This window comes from Triticum dicoccoides, chromosome 5A, assembly GCF_002162155.2.
Source record: "Triticum dicoccoides isolate Atlit2015 ecotype Zavitan chromosome 5A, WEW_v2.0, whole genome shotgun sequence".
In the NCBI taxonomy this organism is placed as follows: domain Eukaryota; kingdom Viridiplantae; phylum Streptophyta; class Magnoliopsida; order Poales; family Poaceae; genus Triticum; species Triticum dicoccoides.
In genome coordinates this window covers 616164556-616175967 of record NC_041388.1, presented here as the reverse complement: position 1 = coordinate 616175967, position 11412 = coordinate 616164556, and positions in this window count along the sequence as shown.

Below are 11412 nucleotides of genomic sequence, written 5' to 3'. Positions count from 1 at the left end.
AAAACGCTGCTAGATTTATTCCATAGGAAGGGGTGTCTGAATGAGAGAGCAATCTTTTAGTAGATCATGCATCAATAAAAAAGACAGGTTAATTATCCGCAAACACATGCACATGGACTATACATACGCGAGCAAGCTGGCAGCGGTTATATATACTCCCTCCGTCACGGTTTAGTAGGCGCGCTTGCAAATTCTCTGGGACCTAAGTGGTTATCTATTGGTTGTGAGATGGGCTAAAAAATAGCATTCACACTACGCATACATATAGAAATAGTATATCGGAGTACTAATTAGCTAATAGAAATAAATGCAATGCGCCCTAAACCTTGTCTATTATGAAAACACGCGCAAATTTAACTGTGTCTTCTAAACTGTGACGGAGGGAGTATAATATTACAAAGTATTAAAGTGGCTAAGCAGGGAGCAATCCGCTGCATTTTCAGTGCTGAGCGATGCCTCATATTCTAGCGACACATGTATTCAGTTTTTCATCTGGTTTACTGCATGTTTTTTCTCTCTATTCGCCACCGGTTTTTGCTGGGCTAGATTTCATTGGTTCACCGCCCTACCTCTTTTTTTAGATAAAGGGCATACGTCCGACTTTATAAATAAAGCCATCAGGCAAAGTAGCACAACCTAACACCAGATCAACATAGTAACAGGGTAGACAAATAGAAGGAGTTCAGAGACATGGCAAACCAGCCAATCATGGCACGCAGGCCAGACCTAAGATAAATAGAGAAGACATCAGGATTTAAGAAGCTTCGTGATGTTTGCGCGCCAAGGAGGAAGCCGTAGCCAGAATCCTGGACATAATAGCATCGAAGGCCTCATGATCTGCATCCCTAGTCAATGATCTCCACTATTGCAGGAATATGCCACTTTTAAGTAAGCAATCAACAAGATTAGCCCAGAAGATATGCTCAATGGTAAACTTGTTTCTAGTGGTCAACAACGACCAGTTGATCGCTGCAAACCCAACCCAAAAGACCCTTTTACAATACCCAGATAAGCCGTTGACAAATCTCCGCAGATCCACAAAAGAAGAGGGATTTCAAGCCACTTGAAGCCAAGAACGGATACAACTCCACACAAATTTAGCCAGAGAGCATCAAAAGAAGATATGATCAGTATTTTCAATGTCCCCGCACAAGGCGCATATGTCTGAGCCCAGGCCGTTCCTTTTCCGGATTTGGTCCGCCGCAGGAAGCTTCCCACGAAAAGCTTGCCACAGAAATATTTTGATCTTAGGAGGGAGACGGGCTTTCCAGATGCACATGAACTTGGAGGTGGGGGAGCCCAAAATAAGTTTAGCATACACAGACTTAACCGAAAATCGACGAGAGGCAGAATGGGGCCAGACCACCGAGTCCTCTTCCTCCGAGAGCAAAGGAAGCAAACAATAAGACGATGCCAGTCTTCCAACTCTTTAGGAGATAGCGTTCCACGAAGGTCTAGGTCCCAATTATTCATCGAGAGCTCAAAGATAGAGATCTCTAGATTAGAGTAGTAAGAAAACAAGACCGGGAACGTCACTGCAAGGGTAGCTTCCCCGCACCACCAGTCTAACCAAAAGCGAGTAGATTTGCCATTCCTGACTATAAACTTGACCAAAGATTCGAAAATTGGTCGAACTTTAACGAGCTGATGCCAGAATTGGGAACCACCAGAAGACGGAGCAAACATGGGACTCGACGTAGGAAAGTACTTAGCCTTGAGAATGGAGAGCCACAGCGGGGTCTCCACAGAAGACATGATTTTCCACCACCACTTTAAGATGAGGCATTTGTTCATGACATCAGTGTTAATAATACCCAACCCACTAAGGTTTTTAGGTCTGCAGATAAAATTCCATTTCACCATCCTATATTTACGCTTGTTGTCCACCGAATTCCAGTAGAAGGCACCCCTGTATTTGTCAAACCCAGCGTGTGCCCTCCCGAAAGGAGGTAGAAACCCATCAGGAACATGGGGAGGGAGGAAAGGCAAGCATTGATTAGAGCGACCTTGCCAGCTTGAGTATTGTAGCAGCCTCTCCACGGCAGGACCCTGTTGCCTACCTTAGAAATAACCGGAGCAAAATCCTTAGCTAGCAACTTGTGAGGGGAAATCGGTAGGCCAAGATACTTGAAGGGGAAAGAGCCTAGGGAGCAGTTTAGGAGATGAGCAGCTCTTTGGGCCTCAACGTCCGAGACCCCAGTAACAATGACTTCACTCTTGGCAAAATTGATCTTGAGACCAGAGAGAGCTTCAAAGCAGAGGAGAAGGAACTTCAAGTGAGCTATACTATCATCGTTCATTTCAACCATTATGATGGTATCGTCCGCGTATTGGAGGTGGGAGATTCCATTAGGGGCAAGGTGGGAGCTGACAGGGGTAATATGACCACCTGCCACAGCCCGAATCAGAATGTGGGAGAGGGAGTCATCCACAAAGTTGAAGAGAAGGGGTGAAGCTGGGTCACCCTGCCTCAGGCCCCTGCCGTTGGCGAAAAAGTTACTGATGTTCCCATTAACCGAGACCGCAGCGTGACCAACTGCATAAGTCTGTGAACCACTACCCCATCAAAGCCCTTGGCCAGTAACACTTGACGAAGAAAATTCCAGTTGACCAAACCGTAAGCTTTCTCGAAGTCTAGATTTAGAATCACCACTTTGGAGCCACGGACACGCAGGTCATGGACAATCTCATGAAGACACAGAATGCCATCCAGGATGAACCTGCCTTTGACAAAGGCTGATTGGAAAGGACTCAGAGTGCGATGAGCAATGGGAGAAAGCCTAGTAGCAAAGCCTTTTCGCCTTTCTTCTCTTTCTTCAAGGGTGAAAAGTACTTGCTTTGAACTCAACCATTCTTTGACTCAGCGTAAAAAAGATCCACCGCTTGGATAGATGTTTCCTTCTCTTTCTTCTTTCTTCCCCTCAATCCCCACAAGGTTTTTAGGTCTGCAGATAAACTTCCATTTCACCATCCTGTATTTACGCTTGTTGTCTGCCGAATTCCAGTAGAAGGCACCCCTGTGTTTTGTCAAACCCAGCGTGTGTCCCGCCCGAAAGGAGGTAGAAACCCACCAGGAACATGGGGAGGGAGGAAAGGCAAGCGTTGATTAGGGCGACCTTGCCAGCTTGAGTATTGTAGCGGCCTCTCCACGGCAGGACCCGGTTGCCTACCTTAGAAACAATCGGAGCGAAATCCTTAGCCAGCAACTTGTGAGGGGAAATCGATAGGCCAAGATACTTGAAGGGGAAAGAGCCTAGGGAGCAATTTAGGAGATGAGCAAATCTTTGGGCCTCAACGTCCGAGACCCCAGTAACAATGACTTCACTCTTGGCAAAATTGATCTTGAGACCAGAGAGAGCTTCAAAGCAGAGGAGAAGGAACTTCAAGTGAGTTATACTATCATCATTCAGTTCAACCATTATGATGGTAGCGTCCGCGTATTGGAGGTGGGAGATTCCATTAGGGGCAAGGTGGGAGCTGACATGGGTAATATGACCACCCGCCACAACCCGAGTCAGAATGTGGGAGAGGGAGTCAGCTACAAAGTTGAAGAGAAGGCACTACTAGAAAAAGGGCTATAGCTAATATAGACATTAGGGGTGCACTGTGCACCACTGCTAAATGGAAGTGGCGCACCACACATGGGTGCGCCACTAATGTCCATATTACTAATGGCGCACCTTGTGTGTGGTGCGCCACCGCTAAGTTTCTCCTGGGCACACCCCCTCCCCAGACTTACCAGTGGCGCACCGTGGTTTGGTGCGCCATTACTAGTTTTAACTAGTAATGGCGCACCACACCCACGGTGCACCACTACTAATATTTTTTTTTCAAAACTAGTAATGGCGTACCACACACCAGGTGCGCCATTAGTAACCCTGGTTACCAATGGCGTATTCTTAGGAGGTGCGCCATTGGTAACCTGAGAGCAGCTAGATATTTTTTACAGCCACCTACCACACTCACTTTCCCCACTTCATTCTCTCCACCTCTACCAAGCTTGGTTTTGGTTGCCTCCTCCTTCTCACCTTATTTGCACCATAGATTCACCCAAATTAAGTGGTTAAATTTCCATTTTTTGATAGGTAAGTAAGGGGAAAGCTTTCTTTATGTTCTAGATCTACTTTTTTCTCCCTCCAACAACGTACACACTTTTTATGGCCTAGATCTACGTATGTTTATGGTGTTGCATATGTTTGTGTTTGTAGGTACCGGTATTTGAAATGCGATAGTTGCCAATATTTTGCCGGAATGTTGATTCATTTCTGTTTCGGCGAGAATTTGCCACTATGCATTCTTTTTGGTCCTATTTTTAGGCAAAGTCATGCCAATTTTTTTTTGGTTCTAAAATATCGTTTTGCTCTACCCCGCAGGCGACCATGGTCCGCACGATGACCAAAGGCATCGTGAATAGGTTTTTCAGCTTCACGAAGGCCGAGATGCTTCAAAAGAATGAGACGGAGATAAGATGTCCGTGTTGAAGATGCAAGCTGAAGAGCCTTATGGACCCGGATTCCAGACAGGTGCAGGACCACCTGCTCTTGCGTGGTTTCATGGATGGCTATCGGTGGCAAGGTGATGAAGATGATTATGAAGTCGTCCATGGGGTCCACGCAAGAAATAAGGAAGGGCAGCAAGACAATAGCGGCGAGGGCGGGCGAGAAGACGAAGAATCTCCAAGACATGATCACGAAGTAGATGCATGCCACAGTCATCATGTAGAACATGCCGGACATGATGATGAGGAAGATCAAGACGAAGGGCATGATCATGAAGATGAAGATGCCGGAGCAGACGACGATGGACCATCGATGGGCTGGGTGCAGGACCCTCATATTCAAGAGCTGCTTCTCAAGCAGACGGGTGATAACCCACAAGTATAGGGGATCGCAACAGTTTTCGAGGGTAGAGTAGTCAACCCAAATTTATTGATTCGACACAAGGGGAGCCAAAAAATATTCTCAAGTATTAGCAGCTGAGTTGTCAATTCAACCACACCTGGATAACTTAATATCTGCAGCAAGGTATTTAGTAGCAAAGTAATATGATAGTAGTGGTAACGATAGCAACGGAAAAGTAAATAAGCGAAGAACAATATATGAAAAGCTCGTAGGCAATGGATCGGTGATAGAGAATTATGCCGGATGCGGTTCATCATGTAATAGTCATAACCTAGGGTGACACAGAACTAGCTCCAATTCATCAATGTAATGTAGGCATGTATTCCGAATATAGTCATACGTGCTTATGAAAAAGAACTTGCATGAAATCTTTTGTCCTACCCTCCTGTGGTAGCGGGGTCCTAGCGGAAACTAAGGGATATTAAGGCCTCCTTTTAATAGAGTACCGGACCAAAGCATTAACACATAGTGAATACATGAACTCCTCAAACTACGGCCATCACCGGAAGTGGTCCCGATTACTGTCACTTCGGGGTTGCCGGATCATAACACATAGTAGGTGACTATAGACTTGCAAGATAGGATCAAGAACTCACATATATTCATGAAAACATAATAGGTTCAGATCTGAAATCATGGCACTCGGGCCCTAGTCACAAGCATTAAGCATAGGAAAGTCATAGCAACATCAATCTCAGAACATAGTGGATACTAGGGATCAAACCCTAACAAAACTAACTCGATTACATGATAAATCTCATCCAACCCATCACCGTCTAGCAAGCCTACGATGGAATTACTCACGCACGACAGTGAGCATCATGAAATTGGTGATGGAGGATGGTCGATGATGACGATGGCTACAGATTCCCCTCTCCGGAGCCCCGAACGGACTCCAGATCAGCCCTCCCGAGAGAGTTTAGGGCTTGGCGGCGGCTCCATATCGTAAAACGCGATGAATCCTTCTCCTTGATTTTTTCTCTCCGAACACGAATATATAGAGTTGGAGTTGAAGTCAGAGGAGGTCCATGGAGCCCACGAGGTAGGGGGCGCGCCCAGGGGGGCAGGCGCGCCCCCACCCTCGTGGCTAGGGTGTGGGCCCCTGGTCTTGATCTTTTGCCAGTATTTTTTTATTATTTCCAAAAATACGCTCCGTGGAGTTTCAGGTCATTTCCAGAACTTTTGTTTCTGCACATAAATAACACCATAGCAATTCTGCTGAAAACAACGTTAGTCCGGGTTAGTTTCATTCAAATCATGCAAGTTAGAGTCCAAAACAAGGGCAGAAGTGTTTGGAAAAGTAGATACGATGGAGACATATCAACGGGTAACGCAAGAGCTGCCGCTCGAGAGAAAGCCAAGCTGGATCAACTGGAGATAGACGCGGTTACTCCATTGTACGAAGGATGCAAGCCTGAGGATACCCGCCTGAAAGTAACACTCATGGCTCTGGAGATGAAGGTAAAACACAAAATGACTGACGCATGCTTCGACGAGAACATGTCATTCTGGCACGAACATCTTCCCAAGGGGAACAAGTGCCCGACCATTTTCGAGGAGGTAAAGAAAATTGTGTGTCCTCTGGATTTATCGCACGTGAAATAACATGTGTGCATGGATGATTGCATCATTTATCAGGACGAGCACGCGGAGTCTACCATATGTCCGGTGTGCAGCGTCACTCAATACATGAAGAGGAAGAAAGCTCCTCGAAAAGTGGTGTGGTACTTTCTGATCACTCCTCATCTGCTATGGTATTTCGCGGACCCTAAGCTAGCAAAGCTCCTGCGTTGGCACGCGGATAGGGAGGAGAAGAAGCGAGAAGATGACGAAAATGATCCAGAGATAAATAAAAAAGACAAGATGCTGAGTCACCCTAAGGATGCGAGCCAGTGGTAAGCGTTGAACTTTGAACACCCAGAATTTGGGGACGATCCAAGGAACATCGTGCTGGGCGCGAGCACCGATGGAGTCAATCCGTTTGGCAGCCAGAGAAGCACACATAGCACCTAGCCTGTGTTTGTGTGGATGTACAACCTTCCCCCTGTATGTGCATGAAGAGGAAGTACATTCACATGAGTATGCTAACTGAAGGGCTGAAACAACCAGGGAACGACATCAATCTGTATCTGGGGCTGCTGAAAGAAGAGCTAGACACGCTGTGGAAAACGCCAGCCAATACGTGGGACGCCGCAGTGAAAGAATATTTCCCTATGAGAGCCACACTGCTCACGACGGTGCACGACTATCTCGGTTACAGATATGTCGTGGGGGAGGTGGTCCACGGATTTTGTGCATGCGTCAGGTGCATGGATGACACAACGTATCGCCAGCTAGATAGAGATCCCGGGTCTTTGAAAACCGTGTTCATGGGACATCGAAGGTGGCTTCGCGATGATGACTCATGGAGAAAACGCAAGGATTTTTTCAATGGTGAAACCGAACCCCGAAGACCCCTAGGTATGAGGAGCGGCGAGGAAATAGACGAGCTATTGAAAAATTGGAAAGAGTGCCCACCATCGGGAAAGAAGCGAAAGGTGCCAGAGCCGCTGCTGAAGGTATGGAAAACAAGGTCTGTTTTCTGGGACTTGTCGTACTAGAAGATTCTCCGTGTGCCTCACAGCCTTGATGTCATGCATATCACGAAGAACGTGTGCCAGAGTCTGCTTGGTATCCTGCTCAACATGCCAGAGAGGACCAAAGATGGGCCGAAAGCAAGGGCATACTTGAAATCAATGGGCATCAGGGAGGAGCTTCACGCAAAACGCCCTAATGATGATGATGATGAGGCGAAGGACACAGAAAGTCATCGCAAAGGAAAAAGGGCCAAGAAGATCGAATATGAGTGCCCTCCCGCGTGCTTCACTCTAAGTCAGGAGGAGATCGAGCAGTTTTTCACCTGCCTCGTAGGAGTAAAACTTCCTTACGGTTACGCGGGGAAGATAAACAGATACCTAGACTCAGCGAAGCAGAAGTTCAGCGGGATGAAGTCTCACGACTGTCATGTGCTGATGACGCAGATACTTCCAGTTGCAATCCGTGGGATCATGGACGCGCACGTCCGTGAAACGCTATTTGTCCTATGCAACATTTTCGACGTCATCTCTCGGAAGTTGGTTGGCGTGAGGCAGCTCAGAAGGCTACAAGAAGAGATTGTGGTGACACTATGCGAGCTTGAGATTTACTTCCCGCCCGCATTCTTCGACGCTATGGTGCATCTACTGGTCCATATCGTGGAGGATATCATCCAACTCAGGCTGACGTTCCTGCATAACATGATGCCGTTCGAAAGGATGAATGGTGTCATCAAAGGATACGTTTGCAACAGGGCACGTCCATATGGAAGCATAGCCAAGGGCTTTCTGACCGAAGAGTGCATCTCCTATTGCATGAATTATCTAGGCATCGAGAACCCCGTTGGTCTGCCCATCAACAGGCACCTCGGCAGGCTCGCTGGATGGGGTCACCGCGAGGGTCGCTGTGAAATGCATGTCGACTTAAAGGGTCGACTCGCCGACTTTGAAAGAGCAAACCTAGTCGCGCTACAACACATAGACGTGGCCGATCCTTGGGTGGTAGAGCAAAAAACCTTTATTGAGAAGATGTACAATGACCGAGGCCAACAGAGGACGGACGGAGATATAATCAAAGAGCACAACTCATGTTTCACGCGTTGGTTCAAGGAGAAGCTTCTGTCGTACCCTTTACATGAGGATTATTCCGCGGAAGAAAAACTCATATTCGCCTTGTCACAGGGCGCCGAGCACAATCTGATGACCTATGAGGCGTACGATATCAACTGCTACACATTCTACACCGAGGAAAAGGACATGAAGAGTGATTATCAGAACTTCGGGGTAACGATGGAATCCTACACCGGTAACGACAAGGACATATACTACAGAAGGATCGAGGAGATCTGGGAGCTGAGCTACACTGGAGAGAAGGTCCCGATGTTCCGTGTCAGATGGGTCAAGAGCTTCCTAAAAGAAGACCGGTATTTCACCATCATGGTTATACCGGAAGCCAAATCCAAGACCGCAGGCGCAAACGTCACTGCGAAAAATGAGCCATGGGTACTGGCTTCCCAAGTGGAACAATGCTTCTTCATTACCGACCCGTCAAAGCCCAGTCGTGTTGTCATGAGGTGAGGCAAAAGGAACATCATCGGAATGGATGGAGTCGCCAATGAGCAAGACTTCGACAAGTACGATGACCCGAAGATGGAACATGATGACGACTATGAAGTACCATACACCACAAGAAGAAGCAGGACCACCCTACCTAAAGGACGTTCGTTCAAGAGAAGAACTCAAGGGGTTCCAGGGCTAAATTATTCAACCGCGAGAAAGAAGGGCAGGAAGATTGTGAAAAGATAGCTAAGATTGAATCACGACGTGTCGGCCGCGTGTGTGTGTGTCAGTGGCAAGCTCAATTATTACATGCAACTAAATTATTACATGTATCACTTGATTTCAACCATGTCATCTAATTCTAAATCTTTGCACAATGGTTTTATCACTCCATTTGCATTTTCCTTTTCTTTTATCTCAAATCTTAAATTATTACATGCAACTAAAAATCCAAAAAAGTTAGTAATGGCGCACCCGGAGAAGGTGTGCCATTGCTATCACGGCATTTACGGCGCACCCCTAAATGGTGCGCCATTGATATACCGATTTTTATGGCGCACCCCTAAAAGGTGCGCCATTGCTAACCCTCCCCCACTAAAATATCCAAGACGACTACCCAGCCGGTCGTCCTTCTCCCCAATCTGCACACCACTGCCGTGACTTCACATCGCTGCCGCCCCCACCCACCGGCGACGTCGCTCCCGAAGCCCCACCGCGGCCGCTCCGGCTCGCGGTCCTTGTCGGGCTCCTCATCCCGCTCCACGTCCTCGGGCTCCTCGCGCTCGCGCTCGCGCTCGCGCTTCCGCTCCCTCTCGTCCTCCTCATCCTCGCCCGCCCGCTCCCGGGGCCGCTCCCCTCCCGCCGCCAAGCGCAGGTGAGCAACCGCCCCTCCCTTTCCCTTCCCTTCCCATTCCCTCCCCTCTCACTTGTCTCTCTTCTGCCAGCCGCCGCCACCACCCGGCTCATCCTCTGCCTCCAGCGCATCCGGTCGCCCCTGCTGCTCCGTCCCCCAACACCTCTTGCCACCAGAGTTGGCCCTCCAGGTAGCTTCCTCCCTTCACCACTTCTAGCACCCCCTCCCACTCTCTGATGCGTTTTTCTTCTTGAACACTAACCCTAACCTGAACCCACCTGTTCAGCAGGACGCCTCACTCCAGTCACTCGATCTGCGCAGCCCACGGTCGGTCAACTCCACCACCGGAGGACTAAGGAGCAAGAAGCACCGGGGCTCTTGGTCTGGGAGCAATCAGGGTATGCTTCACCTCTTTCAATTCTGATTGATCATGCAAAAACAAGCAAGAAGTACTTTTTAAATTATGATCAAAGAAGTATGTACAACCTACCACAAAAGAAGTGTGGCTGAAACTGATGAGGATGGTGATGCATAGTAGTGTGAATCTGTGATGAACACTGTTCCTTCCTTGATGAATGCATGAAGGTTTTTTTTGGTGATGAGAATTAGGATGCATGGTGATGTTGAAGAGAGGCACATTTGCATGCATGTATGTGTAGCATTGTAGTTTGATTGGTTTCAGCTTGTTTACAGTAGAGAGGCCGCAGTGGTGTCTCTCTGACTGTAACTGTTAAATAGTAAAAAATGCACGCTCCAGCTTGTTAGCATTAGAAAGGTACATACACAAAACATTTGCCTGTGTTATTTTGTGCTTTTCACCTGTTCTTGCTTGAAGACAGACAATGTTTCATCCATTCAAACTATTGTCTGCTCATACTAGAATTATATTGTGCTGAAAGTAACGAGGCTGGTGATGACCAAACACTTACTTTTACTTGACCAATGAATGCGGCTAATTTTTGTCCATTTGGGATGGAGACGGCAAATGTGACTGAACTGAGGCTCCTTCAGTTCAATATTTTGTGCAGGGACAAATAGTTACCCCTTTCTCCTGAAATATTGATTAATTTCTGTTTCGGTTGAGAATGGGGCACTCCAAGGTCAAGAAAATTAGCAAAGGTCATGCCCAATTTTCTTGACCTAGAAGGTGCCCGATTCTCAACCGAAACAAAAATTAATCAACATTTATAGACAATGTTATTTCTACAAAGCAAATATTTCTAAGTGGCTTTTATAGTTTTCCCTTAAGTTGAAATGCAAACTATTTTTTCTTCCTGCAGGAAGAGCAATAGTGCACTTAGTAGGATAGAAAATATATAACCTGCAATAGTGCACTTAGTAGGATAGCAATGGTGCACTTGGAACAATCTTTTGGGTAAAGGGGTGTTTATAACCTGTAATGTGAAAATATATAGGATAGAAGAATAGATACTACCCTAATCTCATCCAATAACTCTAGTAGCCTTTTTTCCTATTTAGAGCAAACATGGCCGACAACGATGAGGCCGGCGGTTCGGGCAAGCAA